Source organism: Pongo abelii, chromosome 10, assembly GCF_028885655.2.
Source record: "Pongo abelii isolate AG06213 chromosome 10, NHGRI_mPonAbe1-v2.0_pri, whole genome shotgun sequence".
Classification (NCBI taxonomy): domain Eukaryota; kingdom Metazoa; phylum Chordata; class Mammalia; order Primates; family Hominidae; genus Pongo; species Pongo abelii.
In genome coordinates this window covers 129703202-129720663 of record NC_071995.2, presented here as the reverse complement: position 1 = coordinate 129720663, position 17462 = coordinate 129703202, and the positions used below count along the sequence as shown (strand labels likewise).

The 17462-nt window shown below is 47.8% G+C and overlaps 1 long non-coding RNA gene across 2 annotated transcripts; it reads right to left on the bottom strand.

The window, feature by feature from the left end:
• Positions 1-4802: 4802 nt before the first annotated feature.
• Positions 4803-8278, bottom strand: LOC129049424 (uncharacterized). Of its 2 annotated transcripts, none has more exons than XR_008512480.2 (3): positions 7408-8278; positions 6542-6776; positions 4803-5957 (listed from the first exon to the last, which is right to left on the bottom strand). It is a non-coding gene; the product is annotated as an uncharacterized LOC129049424 (long non-coding RNA). The 2 variants fall into 2 exon arrangements; XR_008512481.2 differs by having other exon boundaries at positions 6634-6776.
• Between the last annotated feature and the right edge of the window lie 9184 nt (positions 8279-17462).

Genomic DNA, 17462 nt, shown 5'->3' with positions numbered 1-17462 from the left:
CCACCCTCACAAGTCTTGTGTCTCCAGTGGGCCATCGGTGCCTCAGTTCCACTCGGTGCAGACCCCAAGGTTCTTCCCACCCCTGCGAGCCACCCATCAGGGTGAACTGAGAGACCAGCAGAGTCACTTACAACTAAGGGGAATTGTTTTGGGCATTGGTTAGTAAACAGGAGAGCAAAAGGGGAGAAGAAAATCGTGTACAGGGGTTGAGCATCTGTAGCCGAAGAAGGTGAGGCATAGAGGTGTCTTACCACCAGGAACGGATCTGAGTCATGCAGCACCAAAATACGTATTTGAATCATGGCATCAAAACGTTCCTGGTGGTGAATTCGTGTCCGTGTGGGTCTGCAGCAAGATCTCAATTCTTGCCTCCTCAGAAGAAAGAATTCGACTGAGGGGCATGAGGCAGAAAGAGAGATCGAAGCCAGTTTCAGAACAGTAGTGAAAGTTTATCAAAAGGCTTTAGAACATGAATGAAAGGAAAGAAAGGATACTTGGAGAAGGACCAAGCAGGCATCTTGAAAGGCAAGTGCTTTTTTTTTTTTTTTTTTCATTTTTTAACCTCTTCCTAATGTCACTGGAATAAGGAGCTTATTCCAGACCCCAAGAGTGGGTTTTTGGATGTTGGGTGAGAAATAATTCCAGGTGAGTGGCAGAGTATAGTAAAGTTAAAATCGTTTATTAGAGACCACTTGGTCACAGAGTAGGGCGTCCTCCAAAAGCAAGAGAAAGAACACACACACTTTAAATATGATTCTTGTTTATATAGGTTAACAGAGCTAAGAAGAGAGATCTTTTGTGCTTTATTACAGAGGCTGGTGATCAGTTTCTGGCAGGCTATTAGTATTATTTTCCTATGTTACTACTGATTTCAGCAAGGATTTACGAATGTACTATTAACCTTAAATCAAAACTTACTCTTAAACTAAGAATGCTTTTTGTTCTTAAAATATTAAGATATTGCCATAAAGCTCTGGGTCTTTAGTTAGCATCATTAACTTGTTCCCTCAACCATAAACATCTTGTGCCCAGGAGTGCCCACCCCCTGAGAGTAACCCTGCAGGCATGGCTATATCCCACATTTATTAAAGCCAGACTCACTCTGATTAGGACGCCTCTGACACTAGTGTTTGATCCTAAGAGCAGAATGCCCCAAGCTGACCACGGAGTGGTGATGCTGCTGGTGTTGCCTGCAGACAGGCCCAAGCGCCCTTCCTGTACCTGGCCTTGCCTACTGGGCCAGGTGGATTCATACCCAGGTGGGATCCAGGCTGAGGCTGGGGTTGAAAGGGAGCCATCTGTTTGTGGACCACCGAGCACCAGCAGTCCATCCTCCTATTTTTGTGTTCTTTTGGTAGTGGGGAGGAATGGATGGAGAATTGCAGTGTCCTGGTGGGAGGGAGATGCAGGGGTCATGGGAGGTTGGGCCCACCCTGCACATCATTCTTGGGCTGTCCTGAGCGCTCACCCTTTCTGTCTGCCGTGTGAGGGAGCCATCCCTGAGCATTCCTCCTCCCGACCCTGCCCCACATCTGAGAGCCCTTTGCCCCTAGGGATTTGAGGGCCGAAGGGCCCAAGCCACCTCCTAGGATTTTTTTCCCTTGCCTTCCCTCCCTCCCATCCTCTCCTATTTCCTCTTCTCCCCCCCCATTCTTTCACTCCCTTCCTCCTTCCCTCTCTTCCTCTCTTTGTTCTTTCCACTCTCTTTCTTTCCTCTCTCTCTCTTTCCTCTCTCTCTCTTTCCAAGCTTCCATCAGCAATGCATAATAATTTCATTTGTTTTACATCTCACTACTTGCATGTGACGGTGATAATGGTGGTGACGATAGGGATGGTGGTGATGCTTTTGGTGATGGTGATGATGATGGTAAGGATTATGGTGATGGTGATGATGATAGTAATGATGATGATGGTGATAATGATGGTGATGGTAATGATAGTGATGGTGATGATGGTGATGATAATGGTGATGGTGATGATAGTAATGATGATGGTGATGATGATGGTGATAGTAATGATAGTGATGGTGATGATTGTGATGATGATGGTGATGGTGATGATGGTGATGGTGATGATGACAATGCTGATGGTGATGATGATAGTGATGATGATGGTGATGATGGTGATGATGATATGATAATGGTGATGATGGTGATGGTGGTGATGGTGGTGGTGATGGTGATAATGGTGGTGATGGTGGAGGTGGTGATGACGATGGTGATGATGGTGGTGGTGGTGGTATTAATGTGAAACTGGCTTTGTAAGGCCTGAAGCTTATGCAAATTGGTGACCTCTTTAAGAAATACTACCTGGGCTTGAACCCTTACTGCCCACTGTGTCCCTGCCTGAATCACTTCCACTTTCTGTGCCTCAGTTTCCTCATCCAAGAGTCAGAGCTAACAATAGTTCTCCCTCGAAGAGTGAGGATTAAATGTAGTCATGGTCAGCATTTTCAATAGTGCAAATAGTAAGCACTTGATGGGTGCTTTCTGTTTTCAACCTGACTCTGAGGTCTCCTCTATCATACATGTACTTATTATTTTATTCCATGGTGAAGCTCACATAACATAAATTAACAATCTTATTAACTACTCCAAAGTGTACAATTCAGTGGCATTTAGTGCGCTCCCAATGGCATGCAGCTACCATTTCTGTCTAGCTTCAAAATACATTCATCACGTCAGAAACAAACCCTGTTGCCATTAGTAGTCACTCTCCATTCCCTCCCCACATGAATCTACTTTCTGCCTCTGTGGATTTGCCTGTTCTGGACATTTCTAGCCCTACAGTATGTGGCCTTACATGCCTGGCTTCTTTCCCTTGGTGCGGTGCTTGCAAGCTCCATCAATGTTGGAACATGGGTCGGGGCTTCATCCCTTTTGATGGCTGAATGATTTCCCAAGGTATGGATATTCTGGCATTGAGATTGTTTTAAGTCCCTGGGGTGGAGGTGTGGGCAGGAGTGAATACACACTTCCAAGAAGCTGCTCTGAAGAAACTCAAGCTGCTGTCCCTCTACCAGCAGTCCATGACATCATGAACATGACGACATCATCAACACCATGATATAATCAGCACTGCATCATTAACACCACCACATCATTGGCACCATGACATCAACAACACCATGAAATCATCAACATCACATCATTAACACCATGACATCGACACTACAACATCATCAACACTAAGACCATCATTAACACCGTGGCATCATCAACACTGCATCATTAACACCATGACATCACCAACATGACATCATCACCATGACATCATCAGCACCATGATATCAGTGCTGCATTATTAACACCATGATGTCTTCAATACCATGACACCATCAACACCACGACATCAACACTGTGACATCATTAACACCACGTCATTAACACCACGACATCAACACATCAACACAATGACATCACCACGACATCAACACCGCATCATTAACACCATGACATGATCAACACATGACGTCATCAACACTGCATCATTAACACCATGACATCATCAGCACTATGACATCATCAACACCATGACATCATCAATACCATGACATCATCAACACCACATCATTAACACCACATCATTAACACCATGACACTATCAACTTCATGACATCAACACAGTGACATGAACACCACATCAACACCACGACATTGTCAACACCATGACATCATCAACACCACATCAGTAACACCATGACACTATCAACACCATGACATTAACACAGTGACATCATCAACACATGACACTTTCAACACCATGACATCATCAACACAACATCAACACAACATCATTAACACCAAGACACCATCAGAACAACATCATGAACACCATGACAGTATCAACACAATAACATAATCAACTCCATGACATCATCAACTTCACAACATCAACACCGCATCAACAACACGACATCAGCACCATGACATCATCAAAACCATGACACCATCAACCCCATGACATCATCCACACTGCATCATCAACACCATGACATCAGTACCATGACATCATCAACAGAACATCAAGACCATGACACCATCAACACGACATCATTAACACATCAGCACCACAACATCAACACCATGACATTATCAACCCACAACATCATCAACATCACAACATCAACACCGCATCATTAACACATCGGCACCACGATATCATCAACACCATGACATCATCAAAACCATGACATCAACACTGCACCATTAATACCACAACATCATCAACACCATGACATCAACACAGTGACATCATGAACACCATATCATCAACACCAAGACATCATCAACACCACATCAATAACATCACAACATCAGCAGCATGACATCATCAACACCATGACATCACCACGACACCAACATCACATGATTAGCACCGCATCATTAACACCATGACATCAGCACGACATCATTAACACCACAACATCAACACCACACCAACACCATGACTTCATCAACTCTGCATCATTAATACCAGGAAATCATCCACACCACGACCTCAGCAACCCCATGCCATCATCATCAACACTATGACATCGTCAACACCACGATATTATCAACACCATGATATCAACACATCAACATCAACACATCAGCACCATGACATCATGAACACCACAACATCATCAACCCCATGACATCATTAACATGGCATCATTAACACCATGATATCAGCAGCATGACATCATCAACACCATGACAACATCAAAACCATGACATCAACACAGCATCATTAATACCATGACATCAACACGGCATCATTAATACCATGACATCATCAACACAAGGACATCATCAACACTGTATCATCAACACATCATCGAGACCATGACATCATGAACACCATGACATCATCAACTTCAACACCACGACATCATCAACATAGAAGACTCCTGTGAGCAAACGCAGAGTTGGGGCTTCTCCCCACCATCGAGTGAGCAACAGTCCTGTAGCGGACACCAACAGGGGCGTCCTCCAATTCCATTCTGACCCCTCTACCTGGAGACAGTGTCTGATCACACAGGGAGAGGGCTCAGTCCCTAAGACCGCCCCCCCACCACTCCAGACATAAGCTGCACGTCTGGGCCTTCTGACCAACTTCTTGATGTTGGGGTTCCCAAACCCCCTCTTTGGGTTTGCTTAATTTGCTAGAGTGGCTCACGGGACTCAGGGAAACATGTTTCCTGGTTTATTATAAGTGATACTGCAAAGAATATACATGAAGAGATGCACAGACGAGGTACGGGGAAGGGGCACGGAGCTGCCATGCCCTCCCTGGGCAGCCCCTCCAGGAGCCTCCGCGTGCTCAGCTTTCTGAAAGGTCCCTGAACCCTGTCCTCTTGGGCCTTTGATGGAGACATCATTGGACAGGAATGATTGACAACCATGTAGAAATGCGACTGGATAAATAGGGTGTGGTGTAAACCCAGCAGGGCTTGTCTGTCCAGATTCTTCTTCTTCTTTTTTTTTTTTTTTGAGACGGAGCCTCACTTTGTCACCCAGGCTGGAGTGTAGTGGTGTGATCTTGGCTCACTGCAACCTCTGCCTCCCAGGTTCAAGCAATTCTCCTGGCTCAGCACCCCCAGTAGCTGGGATTACAGGTGCGTGCCACCATGCCCGACTAATTTTTGTATTTTTAGTACTGACGGGGTTTTGCCATGTTGGCCAGGCTGGCCTCGAACTCCTGACTTCAGGTGTTCTGCCGGCCACGGGCTCCCACAGTGTTGGGATTACAGGCATGAGCCACCGCGCCTGGCCCAGACTCTTCTCAGCTTCTCGGCAGCATTTCTTCCTCTAGGGGATGGGGCAGAACCCGCCCTGGAATGAGGATGTTCTGACCTACAGTCAGATTAGGGTTTTGAGATTCAGCTTCCTGAGGCCTGCTTTGAGACCTAAACTGCCCCAACGTGATAACAAAAGGCTATAACCAGGGCTGTGTGAGTTATGAGGCAGGAGCTGTGGATGAAAACACACACATTTATTTCATGGTGAAGCTCACATAACATAAGTTAACAATCTTATCAACTACTCCAAAGTGGACGATTCAGTGGTGGCATTTAGTGCACCATGGATGGATGATTCAGTGGCATTTAGTGCACTGTGGATGGAAATGCAGGGGAGTTGATTGCGCTGCCACTCGCTCCCAGCCTCTGAGGGGTGATTGCCACACCCTTTGGCATTGAACTCTACATCCTTTGGGTCCGTCACCACCTTTCCAGCAATTCCTTGGGTCAAGCATGTGGGATTCACTTGCTCTTAAAATGAATGGTTAACTGTGCCTGGGCTGGTACAACTTGGTGCTGTGTGACCCCAGCCGTCCTCAGCCCTCCTCACACCCCAACCTGGATTTCTCTCTGGTCCTCCAAGCTGCCGAGCTTGTCCCCTCCGCAGGGCCTCCAGCCTGGCATGCTCTTCCCTCAGAGCGCTGTGTGCTACTTCTTACAATTTTGGGTCTTGCTCAGATGATACCTCCTTGGGGCAGCCTTCCCCGACAACCCTCCCCAGGCACTCCCTGCCACAAATGTCCCCACTGCACTTACGCTGCAGGGAGTTCTCTATCCACTTCCTTGTTCACCCTCACTGGTCTCCCCAAGAAAGTTCCAGGAGGGAGGTGCTGGTTCTGTGTATTCACCTGTGCTGGGGCTGGCACTCCAGGCAGAGCTGTGGCGGAAGGAAGTGGCCCAAGACACCCTGATTCCGTCTTTTGGTTTCTGTGTGTTTCTTCCTCACAGACCTGCACCAGCGAACAGGGAACCCGCAACCAGTGGGTGGACACTGAAAAAAAACAAAGTGAGACAGAAACTTCTGCTCCTGCACCGTGACTGCTCCCGAGTGCTCAGTGGCGGGGCTGTGGCCGCCTGTGGTCGCAGCGCGGAACTTGCCTTGCAGGATGTTGTGCAGGGCAGCCTGGACCCCCACCAGGGAGGGTTAGCCTCCTGTTCCCAGCCCTCCAATGCCTGCACAGGGCGGGTTCTGCGTGGCTGTCCAGGGGATGATGCAGGCATCCAGGCGCGGGAAACAGTGACTGGATGGAGTGACTGCTCTCCAGCCTTGTCCTAGCAGACAGCACCATCTGCTGGGCCCTGGGTTTGTGTCTGCAACTGGATGGGCTCTAGCGGGGTTCTGTCCAATCTAGCAATTTGAGGTGGCACATCTACACCAACATCCACCTGCTGTTTATCAGACGCCATGCCAGGCAGGTGGTCGGCAGCGTGGATGCGGCCACCTGCTCACGGCCTGCACTGAGCTGTGTGTGGAGAGGGACCTGCGGGACCTGGGTGCCGCTTGTGGTGCAGGCCCAACCAGGCCCAGGGAGGGGCGTCTGCTGCTCCGAGGCCTCGGGGGATGCCCGCCTGCCCAATGGTCACCCGCCACGTGCGGGGCAAACGCCCACCGCAGTGCTCACCTCCAGACAAACATCGCTGCCTTCCTGCAGCTCCGTTCCAGGCAGGGAGGCACAGGTGAGACGTGGTGGGCAGATGAGGTTGTTTCAGGTTGTGTTAGACAGTGTGGAGGAAATCAACAGGGTGCCGTGGACAGTGCCCGGGGGTGGTGGGCAGATTAGGGACTGCACGCAGGAGTCAGTCACAGGAGGGGAATGGCACCACTGTTCCAGAAACAGCAAAAATGAGTCCAAGCGTGGCACTGATGGGACATCAGAGGAGACAAAAGGAGGTGGCTGTTGGTGGTGCGGTGAGGGGAGGAGGCTGGGAGGGAGGTGGAAGCTTGGGCAGGGCCTGTTGGGCTTTGCATTGTATTCTAAGCACCATGGGAAGCTGTCGCCCGGCTTTAGGCAGCGCAATGACAGGATCCGATTGAGGCTTTCTGTGTTGCTAGCAAAGGAATTCAACATTCCTGACACAGGTGAATGGAGAGAAAAGTGATGGGGCTCTTTCCAGAGGTCAAGGTTAAGGGGACTCCCATGGATGGCATGCATCCTGGGACCAGCAAAGTGGGAAGTGGTCACCTCACCCAAGCCTTGGGGACCAGAGAGGGAGTGGTCCCCGGAGGCCCACAGAGTAGGGCCGAGGACAGGGGAGGACACAGGAGCAGGAGGGGCTGCCGAGGGAGTAGGAGGTGCAGCCGCCCTCGGATCTGGCCTGCAGGGGTGGAGCAGGAAATGACAAACACCCACCTCTTCTCTTGGGGATGGTGGAGCCTGGGGCACCACGTCCACGGGGCCCTCTTGGGGTGGAGGGCAGACCTGGAGGGGCAGGCACACTCTCAGCTTCCAGAAAACCTTGACTCCAAGAAGTCACACTGAGAGATACCCCCGTCGCTGGAGAGATCTCCTTTTCTGATATAACCACTTTATTCCCATATCTTTGGGGTGTCTGGGGAGGTGACTCAGTTCCTCCAAAGGGAATGAGCGTGAACTGGGAGGGTGTGTTGGACCCAGGAGACTTTCACTGCGATAACCACATCTCCCTTTGCCCTTTCAGCCTCCTTCAGTGGGACCCACTTCCCTTCCCTGCACCTAAAGGGGGTGGCTCGTGAGTATTTTTAGATGAGGAACCTCTGCCAGTGCAGTCCCAGGCAATGAGCTGAGCTCTCAGTGTAGCTTTCCACTTCACTCCCCTCTAAGCTGCACCCTGCTGTGGGCTGAGGCTTTAGCAGGGGCCGGACCAGGGTCCTCTGTCAGCTCCCTGCTCAGCCCCTCATAGGCTGATTGTTGTTTTGCTCCTCACAGCAGGCGATGCCGGTAAAGAGGGGTAAAGAGACAGGGCTGGGCTCGCTTGGCAGGGCTGTGGTGCTTGTGCGGGCTGTGGTGCTTGTGCGGGCTGTGGTGGTTGGCTTTAGGTGTCAGCTTGGCTAGGCCATGGCACCCAATTATATAAACACACATGAATCTCGGTGCTCCCGGGAAGGTACTCTGTGGACATGGTGGATGTGTCCCGTCACCTGACTTTTATTGAGGGTGAATGCCCTCCACAGCGTGAGTGGGCCTCACCCAGTCAGCTGAAGGAAGGAGATATTCTGCCCCAAGACTTTAGCCTCAGCCTCAGCCTGGGTTTCCAGCCTGTTGGCCTGTCCTGTAGATTTCAGACTTGACAGCTTCTAATCACATGAGCCAATCGCAAAAAGAAATCTCATATCTGGATCCACATCTACATTTATATACCCATATCCATACATATATCCATGAATACCTCCATATCCATACCTGCATCCATGTCCACTCCTCCATCCACATCCATGCCTACATGTACATACATGTCTACATCTGTATCCATGCCTACATCCACATCTGTGCCTATGTCTGCATCCATGCCTACGTCCATATCCATATCTACACTCACATCCATATCTACACCCTCATCCATATCTATACTCATGTCCATGTCTACACCCACGTCCATGACTACACCCACATCCATATCTACACCCATATCCATATCTACACCCTCATCCATATCTACACCCACATCCACATCTATACCCACATCCATATCTACACCCTCATCCATATCTATACCCATGTCCATGACTACACCCACATCCTTATCTACACCCACATCCATATCTACACCCTCATCCATATCTATGCCCACATCCATGCCTACATCCACATCCATATCTACACCCTCATCTATATCTATACTCACATCCATGACTACACCCACATCCACATCTACACCCACATCCATATCTACACCCTCATCCGTATCTATATCCACGTCCATGACTACACCCACATCCATATCTACACCCACATCCATATCTACACCCTCATCCATATCTACACCCATGTCCATGCCTACATCCACATCCATATCTACACCCACATCCATATCTACACCCTCATCCATATCTACACCCACATCCTTGCCTACGTCCACATCCATATCTACACCCACATCCATATCTACCCCACATCTACATCTACACTCACATCCATATCTACACCCACATCCATATCTACACATTCATCCATATGTACACCCTCATCCATATCTACACCCACATCCATGCCTATGTCCACATCTATATCTACACCCACATCCATATCTACCCCACATCTACATCTACACTCACATCCATATCTACACCCACATCCATATCTACACCTTCATCCATATGTACACCCACATCCACACCTACACCCACATCCATATCTACACCCACATCCATATCTACACCTACATCCATATCTACACCCTCATCCATATCTATACTCACATCCATGACTACACCCGCATCCATATCTATACCCACATCCATGCCTATGTCCACATCCACATCTACACCACATCCATATCTACACCCTCATCCATATCTACACCCACATCCACGCTTACACCCACATCCATATCTACACCCACATCCATATCTGCACCCACATCCATATCTGCACCCACATCCATGCCTACATCCACATCCATGCCTACATCCACATCCATATCTACACCCACATCCACGCCTACACCCACATCCACATCTACCCCACATCCACATCTACACCCTCATCCACATCTACACCCTCATCCACATCTACACCCTCATCCACATCTGCACTCACATCCACATCTACACCCACATCCACGCCTACACCCACATCCACATCTACCCCACATCCACATCTATACCCTCATCCACATCTACCCTACATCCACATCTACACCCTCATTCACATCTACACCCTCATCCACATCTACACCCACATCCATATCTACACCCACATCCATGCCTACACCCACATCCATATCTACACCCACATTCATGCCTACACCCACATCCATATCTACCCCACATCCACATCTACACCCCCATCCATATCTCACCCTCATCCATACCTCCGTCCACATCCATGTCTACATCTGTATCCATATCTACAGCCACATCCATATCTACACCCTCATCATATCTACACCCACATCCATTTCCAAGTCTGTGTCTATATCTATACCCATAGCCACCTCTGTATCTATACCCATATCCATTTCCATATCTGTATCTATATTCATAGCCATATCTGTGTCTATACCTATACATACCTCCATACCTATATTCATATCTACATCCAAATTTATTTCCATAGCCACATCTGTATCTATATCTGTATTCATATCCATATCTGTATCTATACCCATATCTATGTCCACATCCGTATCTATATCCATATCTATGCCTGAATCTGTACCCATATCTGTATCCATATCCATCTAGATCCATATTCCTATCTGTATCTATACCCATATTCATGTCCATATCCATACCTCTCTCTATATCAATACCCATATCCGTATTCATCCATTCCTGTTCTCGTGTCCACTTCCATATCCACCCATGTCCTCTTACTCTGCTTCCTTGGGGACCCCTGGCAGAAACAGGAGGCTTCTATTGAACTCACTGGATGTGGCAAATTAAGAAAGGTTTCTCTTGTTCTGGGTCTTAGGTGACCCCTGCTGGTCCCCTCTGTCGGTGGTTTCTTTGACCCTGGGGTGCTGCCCTCTCTGCAGCGTCAGCCTCTACTGGTTCTTGAAGAGAAGCAGCAGGCCAGCCCCACCCCTCTGGATTTATACGTGGGGGCAGATCTCTCGGTCATGGGTCTCTCAGGTGCTAGCACCACAGCATGGAGTTATCTGAGTCATCATCTCAGAGCAGGAACTCATCACCAAGGAGAGAGTGCCAAGCCATGCATGAGGAATCCACTGCCATGATCCAATACCTCCCGTCAGGCCCCACCTCCAACACTGGGGACCACATTTCAACATGAGATTTGGAGGGGACACACATCCAAACCACATCACCACACAGTTGTGGTGATCAGATATAAAATCTATCATGGCAAAGGCAAAAAATAAAAAGAAACGAAGTTGAGTTTAACAATCAGTGGTAAGTGGCAGTTATAACCGCTGTGTCTTCTGTCTCATAGTGGAACACCGAGGCATGGGGCAGCTTCCCATCATCTTACCTTTGATGATGGTACCTCTTAGCTTTCTTCTTGGGGCCTCCATCTCCCCATTTGTAAGCAGAATATTGGATTTGCTAGTTCCTGCGGTCCTCCCAGGGTGACATGCTAGGCTGCTGACTGGAATTGCAGAGGGGCCAGAGCAGGCCCTCCCTAGAAGGGCCCGCCCAAGTAGGAAATGACAGCCTCCCTGCCTTGTCATCTCCTCCTCCAGAGTGGACATATGGAGACTTCACTGCACATGTGGGCATTGTGCTTGTTGACCCCGTAGTTCCCTCTGAAGAGGGCATTTGGGTCTCAATAGAGGCCCAATTGCTTCCCAGGGAAATAAGAAATCCTGTAACATCCACAGCTTATATGGCCTTAAAAACTCAAAGAATGGTAATGCCTAGGTTTTCTTCTAGGGTTTTTATGGTTTTAGGTCTAACGTTTAAGTCTTTAATCCATCTTGAATTAATTTTTGTATAAGGTGTAAGGAAGGGATCCAGTTTCAGCTTTCTATATATGGCTAGCCAGTTTTCCCAGCACCATTTATTAAATAGGGAATCCTTTCCCCATTGCTTGTTTTTCTCAGGTTTGTCAAAGATCAGATAGTTGTAGATATGTGGCATTATTTCTGAGGGCTCTGTTCTGTTCCATTGATCTATATCTCTGTTTTGGTACCAGTACCATGCTGTTTTGGTTACTGTAGCCTTGTAGTATAGTTTGAAGTCAGGTAGCGTGATGCCTCCAGCTTTGTTTTTTGGCTTAGGATTGACTTGGCGATGCAGGCTCTTTTTTGATTCCATATGAACTTTAAGGTAGTTTTTTCCAATTCTGTGAAGAAAGTCATTGGTAGCTTGATGGGGATGGCATCGAATCTATAAAATACCTTGGGCAGTATGGCCATTTTCACGATATTGATTCTTCCTACCCATGAGCATGGAATGTTCTTCCATTTGTTTGTATCCTGTTTTATTTCATTAGGCATGGGCAAGGACTTCATGTCTAAAACACCAAAAGCAATGGCAACAAAAGCCAAAATTGACAAATGGGATCTAATTAAACTAAAGAGCTTCTGCACAGCAAAAGAAACTACCATCAGAGTGAAAAGGCAACCTACAAAATGGGAGAAAATTTTCGCAACCTGCTCGTCTGACAAAGGGCTAATATCCAGAATCTACAATGAACTCAAACAAATTTACAAGAAAAAAACAGACAACCCCATCAAAAAGTGGGTGAAGGATATGAACAGACACTTCTCAAAAGAAGACATTTATGCAGCCAAAAGACACATGAAAAAATGCTCATCATCACTGGCCATCAGAGAAATGCAAATCAAAACCACAATGAGATACCATCTCACACCAGTTAGAATGGCCATCATTAAAAAGTCAGGAAACAACAGGTGCTGGAGAAGATGTGGAGAAATAGGAACACTTTTACACTGTTGGTAGGACTGTAAACTAGTTCAACCATTGTGGAAGTCAGTGTGGCGATTCCTCAGGGATCTAGAACTAGAAATACCATTTGACCCAGCCATCCCATTACTGGGTGTATACCCAAAGGACTATAAATCATGCTGCTATAAAGACACGTGCACACATATGTTTATTGTGGCACTATTCACAATAGCAAAGACTTGGAACCAACCCAAATGTCCAACAATGATAGACTGGATTAAGAAAATGTGGCACATATACACCATGGAATACTATGCAGCCATAAAAAATGATGAGTTCATGTCCTTTGTAGGGACATGGATGAAATTGGAAATCATCATTCTCAGTAAACTATCACAAGGACAAAAAACCAAACACTGCATGTTTTCACTCATAGATGGGAATTGAACAATGAGAACACATGGACACAGGAAGTGGAACATCACACTCTGGGGACTGTTGTGGGGTGGGGGGAGGGGGGAGGGATAGCATTAGGAGATATACCTAATGCTAAATGACGAGTTAATGGGTGCGGCAGACCAGCATGGCACATGTATACATATGTAACTAACCTGCACATTGTGCACATGTACCCTAAAACTTAAAGTATAATAATAATAATTAAAAAAAAAACCCTCTCCTAACTAATATTCTTGAAGTTTTTAAGGAAAAGACTGATAAATTTGACCTCCAAAATGGGATGCAGCAAAGAAAAGCCATAAATAAATTCAAAAGAAAAATAAGAAATTTGGAGAGAAAAGGAAAAGAAGATTTGCTTTGCCACTATATTCAGTCTTTGTCTTTCCAACTTGATCTTAAATTTGTTTGAATGAAGAGGTTGGATAAAACGATTTTTAAAGTCCCTTTAATCTCAATATTTTATAATTCTAGTGTCCTTGACATACCTAAGTAAAAGAAAAATTTCGTTATTAAAAAAAAAAAAAACTCAAAGAAGGGCCGGGTGTGGTGGCTCACTCCTGTAAAACCAGCACTTTGGGATGCCAAGATGGGCGGATCACAAGGTCAAGAGATTGAGACCAGCCTGACCAACACGGTGAAACCCCATCTCTACTAAAAGTACAAAAATTAGCCGAGCATGGTGGTGGGCGCCTGTATTCCCAACTACTCAGGAGGCTGAGGCAGGAGAATCACTTGAACCCGGAAGGCGGAGGTTGCAGTGAGCCAAGATCGCGCCACTGCACTCCAGCCTGATAACAGAGTGAGACTCCGTCTCAAAACAAAACAAAAAAACCCCCGAAAAACTCAAGTCCATGTGTTTAAATATTTGACAACCATTACCCTTTTGGGGGACTCGAAGGGAGCGGGAGGTCTTCAGGGCTGCTGAGGCAGAATTGGCACCATTTACTCAAAGCTCATTGCTTCCTAAGCTCTTGTCTGTTAAATGTTCCTAGACAGTCCGAGCCGATGAAACTCATCTTAGTTTGCTTCAATTTTCCTGTCTCCGTTCATTCATGACCAAATGAACTATTTTGGGGAGAGAGAAATTGCTCTTCCTGGTGAATAACAAGTTAGTGGATCCCTGGAGGCCAATCCAAGGCCTGTTAGGAATAAATCCGGCCTTCGCAAGGATTATTTCAAAACCTGGCATTTTCATCGAAAAATCAAACTGGGCTTGCTGTTGACCTGACCACGTGTGTTGAGACCACAGTCCTCCGTCTTACTTGGGTCCTGTTGACTCATACATCGGTAGTTTGGAACCCACTTTGTCCATGGAAATGGTGGTGTTGGTGGAAAATAAAGCACGGATAATTAGAAACAAAACTTCTGAAGTTACTGTCTGATTTTTTTTTTTTTGAGACAGAGTCTCGCTCTGTCGCCCAGGCTGGAGTGCAGTAGCGCGATCTTGGTTCACTACAAGCTCTGCCTCCCGGGTTCACGCCTTTCTACCACCTCAGCCTCCCGAGTAGCTGGGACTACAGGCGCCGCCACCACACCCCGCTAATTTTTTTATTTATTTTAATTTTTAATAGAGATGGGGTTTCACTGTGTTAGCCAGGATGGTCTCTATCCCCCGACCTCGTGATCCGCCCGTCTCGGCCTCCCAAAGTGCTGGGATTACAGGCGTGAGCCACCGTGCCCGGCCTACTGTCTGATTTTTAATTTACCTTTGAGCCAACTTTTAAAACCAGTCTCCCTAATAAATGAGGGAGGGTGAGGGGTGAAAAGGAGGAAGACATCCCAGCAGCAGGCTAGGTGCCAGAAGGAAGCTGTCCTGGGGTTAAATGCTGGCCAAGGCTATTACTGAAATGGGTAACTCACATTCAGATGATGGAATCTGGCTGCATTTAGTGAGCTCTTGCATGTGTATATTTTTGTGCCACATACTGGACTTTCTTAAACTCAAGGTATTTGATGCACTTCATGTGGTGGTTCTGAGCAGGGAACCTGCAGCTGGACTGCTGCCATTTAAATTCAGTGTCTGCCACTCACTAGCCGTGTGGCCTAGCGCTGGGCTTGGGGTGAGGGGAGTGAGGTGCCGGGGTAGTGCACGTGCAGGCAGACTCCTGAGCAGGGTGCCTTCTTAAATTCCGGGCTCCACGTGCCTCACTTGCCTCATCACAGTCCCAGCCCTGGAGTGACTCATAGCCTTGTTTAGCTCTATACCTCAGTCTCTTCATCCGTGAAAGGGGGGTGACATTGACACCCACCCCATAGTGTTGCATTGCTGGGGATAGCTGAATTAAAAGACCGGAGGTATTTAGGATGGCTCCTGGCACACGGCAGGTGCTGGGTGAGCATGAGCTGTCACTCAACACGCACCGAGGCTGCTTTCTCAAGGGCAGGAAGCAGGGGACCTTGAAACTTTTCCTTCTGGTGGTCCTGGAGTTTCCATGCGTGTGCTACTTGGAAGCCACTGACTTTCAACCTCAAGCTCCTGCTGCACCCATTTTCTGGGGCTGGCCTGGTGCTTGGGAGCCTCATTCTTGCCTTGCCAGGGTCTCCCTGCTGGACTGGCCACTGGTAGGCTAGAGGAGGCTGCAAGGATGAGTGTGAGGGAGGACCTGTTGCCCTGCTTCTCTCTGGTTCCTGCTTTACTTCCTGTTTCTGCGTCACTTCCTGCTCCTGCTTTACTTCCTCTTCCTGCCTCATTTCCTGCTCCTGCTTTCCTTTCTGTTCCTGCCTCACTTCCTGCTTCTGCTTTACTTCCTGTTCCTGCCTCTTTCCAGCTCCTGCTTTATTTCCTTTTCCCCCTTTAGTTTCCGCTCCTGCTTTACTTCCTGTTCCTGTTGTGCTTGCTGCTCTGCTTTCCTTTCCCGCTTTACTTCCTGCTCCTGCCTCACTTCCTGTTCATTCACTTCCTGCTTCTGGTTTACTTCCTGTTCCTGCCTCACTTCCTGCTCATTTGGTTCCTGCTTCTGCTGCTTGTTCCTGCCTCACTTCCTGCTCCTGCTTTACTTCCTGCTCCTTTGCTTCCTGTTCTTGCTTCACTTCTGATTCCTACTTTGCTTCCTGCTTCTGCTTGGCTTCCAGTCTCGCCCTTCAGCTCCCACTCCTCGTCCTGCTCCTGCCACTGCTGCCCCACAGCGCGACTTCCTGTTGGTGGCAGGGGGGCTTGACCTTAGGACTTTAGCACCCAGAATGGGGAAATGGGCGGGAGAAAGGGGTCTCCCAGAAAGGCGGAAGGCGGGGACTCTGTGGCTGTGGGAATGTGGGGATGCCAGGAGCCTCCTACCCTGCTGGTGGGAATGAAAAATGGTGCAGTCACTTGGGAAAACTATTTGGCAGCTTCTTAAAGAGTTCAACAGAGTCATACCATGTGACCCAGCAGTTCTCCTAAGTATTAAACTAGGAGAATGAAAAACATACCTTCACCCAAAGGCTTTCTACAGATGTTCCTCATAGCATTATTCCTAATTTCTATAGAAACTTCAAACAGTCCGAATGCCTATCCGCAGGTGCCCACCTGGGCAAGAGAGGCCCATGCGCCCAGGGACTCACTGCCCCACCGTCAGAGGGGATGCGCTGCAGCTTCACACCACAGCAGGTATGGCCTCCGAAATAGTGCGTGACATGGAAGAAGCCAGATGACACTGCAAGACTTCATGGATAGGAAATTTCTGGGAGAGGCAAAACGGTAGAGACAAAAGTAGATCCGTGGTTCCCTGA